At 43.5% G+C, this 3,151-nt stretch overlaps 3 non-coding genes across 3 annotated transcripts; all 3 read left to right on the top strand.

The window, feature by feature from the left end:
* Positions 1–272: 272 nt before the first annotated feature.
* Positions 273–375, top strand: LOC123126847 (U6 spliceosomal RNA). The gene has a single exon (XR_006462058.1). It is a non-coding gene; the product is annotated as a U6 spliceosomal RNA (small nuclear RNA).
* A 1,062-nt stretch (positions 376–1,437) lies between these two features.
* LOC123126883 (U6 spliceosomal RNA) lies at positions 1,438–1,540 on the top strand. The gene has a single exon (XR_006462093.1). It is a non-coding gene; the product is annotated as a U6 spliceosomal RNA (small nuclear RNA).
* A 1,062-nt stretch (positions 1,541–2,602) lies between these two features.
* Positions 2,603–2,705, top strand: LOC123126867 (U6 spliceosomal RNA). Its single transcript, XR_006462077.1, has one exon. It is a non-coding gene; the product is annotated as a U6 spliceosomal RNA (small nuclear RNA).
* Positions 2,706–3,151: the final 446 nt, after the last annotated feature.

Below are 3,151 nucleotides of genomic sequence, written 5' to 3'. Positions count from 1 at the left end.
GTGCGGCAAGAACTATAGTATTATTTTTAGTGCCCAAGCGCCGTTCGTTATTCCCTAATGAAAAAACACGAGGGCCCGTTATGCTCTTCCATTAATTTGGGCCACGGGAAGAGATATCCGACTTGCGACTGGCGGCCCACCACGCGCCCGATGGCTTCTGGGTTTGGCTGGATAGCGCCATGGGCAAAACAAACGCTCGTTGGTTTAGTCCCACATCGGCCAGCCGGGGAGAGTTGGACTGGTTTATAAGGCAGAGCGCGGCAGCTAGCATCGTCCCTTCTGGGACATCCGATAAAATTGGAATGATACAGAGAAGATTAGCATGGCCCCTGCGCAAGGATGACACGCACAAATCGAGAAATGGTCCAATTTTTTTTGAGATTTTCCACGCAAGTACCTGGAGCCTTCTTTCTTGCACTCCTGTGTGTGCTGGTATTCTTACTGAAAGGCCCTTTAGTTTCCTTTCTCTATAAGAGAGGTCCTCAATACTGCCTTTTTAAATTTAGATCCACACGCTTTCTCATCTTTGTTATTGCAGATATAACCTTTCTGGGGCAACTTTTTAGCCTTTTTAATCTATTATTACACGTTTCTGGATTAGTTTTCTGTTTCAGTCCTTCTACAGATAGTGCATTCCTTCAATTTATTATTGTCTTTGTTCCTTAACATTAACTGTGGTTTGGTCATAGCGCAAAAAACATGTTTCATTAGTCTAATTTTATCATGTCACCGCCTAAAAAACTCATCTAAGACTTGTGAGAAAACTCTCCCGGACACTAGTGTTGGATTCTGGTATCACCCAAAAGAATCCCTTCTTCAAGCCTTTCTATCTTTAGTGTACAATAACTAGTGGTCGATGAATTACGTAGGTCACAACTGGTGAAATCTCAATCTTCATGTACTAAACTATATATGTTGCATACCATTTTATATATCTAGTCACACCAAAGACACGGTAAGCTACCTTAGCATGAACCTTTTGGCACTATGGTCTTTGCAATATGTACTTGTGGCAACGACTTGATCGTCTAGTCTCCTTCACGCACAAGTTTGCTTTTTAAAGAGGTTTGTCGATTTGCATAATCCACCTTTCATAAATTGTGAACAACCAAAAGGATTCGTTGATCCCTCCTTCCCTAAACGTGCATGTGCCCCCCCCCCCCACGTGCGGCAAGAACTATAGTATTATTTTTAGTGCCCAAGCGCCGTTCGTTATTCCCTAATGAAAAACCACGACGGCCCGTTATGCTCTTCCATTAATTTGGGCCACGTGAAGAGAGATCCGACTTGCGACTGGCGGCCCACCACGCGCCAGATGGCGTCTGGGTTTGGCTGGACAGCGCCATGGGCAAAACAAACGCTCGTTGGTTTAGTCCCACATCGGCCAGCCGGGGAGAGTCGGACTGGTTTATAAGGCAGAGCGCGGCAGCTAGCATCGTCCCTTCTGGGACATCCGATAAAATTGGAACGATACAGAGAAGATTCGCATGGCCCCTGCGCAAGGATGACACGCACAAATCGAGAAATGGTCCAATTTGTTTTTGAGATTTTCCACGCAAGTACCTGGAGCCTTCTTTCTTGCACTCCTGTGTGTGCTGCTATTCTTACTGAAAGGCCCTTTAGTTTCCTTTCTCTATCAGATAGGTCCTCAATACTGCCTTTTTAAATTTAGATCCACACGCTTTCTCATCTTTGTTATTGCAGATATAACCTTTCTGTGACAACTTTTTAGCCTTTTTAATCTATTATTACACGTTTCTGGGTTAGTTTTCTGTTTCAGTCCTTCTACAGGTAGTGCATTCCTTCAATTTATTATTGTCTTTGTTCCTTAACCTTAACTGTGGTTTGGTCATAGCGCAAAAAACATGTTTCATTAGTCTAATTTTATCATGTCACCGCCTAACAAACTCATCTAAGACTTGTGAGAAAACTCTCCCGGACACTAGTGTTGGATTCTGGTATCACCCAAAAGAATCCCTTCTTCAAGCCTTTCTATCTTTAGTGTACAATAACTAGTGGTCGATGAATTACGTAGGTCACAACTGGTGAAATCTCAATCTTCATGTAGTAAACTATATATGTTGCATACCATTTTATACATCTAGTCACACCAAAGACACGGTAAGCTAGCTTAGCATGAACCTTTTGGCACTATGGTCTTTGCAATATGTACTTGTGGCAACGACTTGATCGTCTAGTCTCCTTCACGCACAAGTTTGCTTTTTAAAAAAGGTTTGTCGATTTGCATAATCCACCTTTCATAAATTGTGAACAACCAAAAGGATTTGTTGATCCCTCCTTCCCTAAACGTGCATGTTCCCCCCCCCCACGTGCGGCAAGAACTATAGTATTATTTTTAGTGCCCAAGGGCCGTTCGTTGTTCCCTAATGAAAAAACGCGAGGGCCCGTTATGCTCTTCCATTAATTTGGGCCACGTGAAGAGAGATCCGACTTGCGACTGGCGGCCCACCACGCGCCAGATGGCGTCTGGGTTTGGCTGGACAGCGCCATGGGCAAAACAAACGCTCGTTGGTTTAGTCCCACATCGGCCAGCCGGGGAGAGTCGGACTGGTTTATAAGGCAGAGCGCGGCAGCTAGCATCGTCCCTTCTGGGACATCCGATAAAATTGGAACGATACAGAGAAGATTCGCATGGCCCCTGCGCAAGGATGACACGCACAAATCGAGAAATGGTCCAATTTTTTTTTGAGATTTTCCACGCAAGTACCTGGAGCCTTCTTTCTTGCACTCCTGTGTGTGCTGCTATTCTTACTGAAAGGCCCTTTAGTTTCCTTTCTCTATCAGAGAGGTCCTCAATACTGCCTTTTTAAATTTAGATCCACACGCTTTCTCATCTTTGTTATTGCAGATATAACCTTTCTGTGGCAACTTTTTAGCCTTTTTAATCTATTATTACACGTTTCTGGATTAGTTTTCTGTTTCAGTCCTTCTACAGGTAGTGCATTCCTTCAATTTATTATTGTCTTTGTTCCTTAACCTTAACTGTGGTTTGGTCATAGCGCAAAAAACATGTTTCATTAGTCTAATTTTATCATGTCACCGCCTAACAAACTCATCTAAGACTTGTGAGAAAACTCTCCCGGACACTAGTGTTGGATTCTGGTATCACCCAAAAGAATCCCTTCTTCAA

Source organism: Triticum aestivum, chromosome 5D, assembly GCF_018294505.1.
Source record: "Triticum aestivum cultivar Chinese Spring chromosome 5D, IWGSC CS RefSeq v2.1, whole genome shotgun sequence".
In the NCBI taxonomy this organism is placed as follows: domain Eukaryota; kingdom Viridiplantae; phylum Streptophyta; class Magnoliopsida; order Poales; family Poaceae; genus Triticum; species Triticum aestivum.
This window is presented reverse-complemented; position numbering and strand designations above follow the sequence as displayed.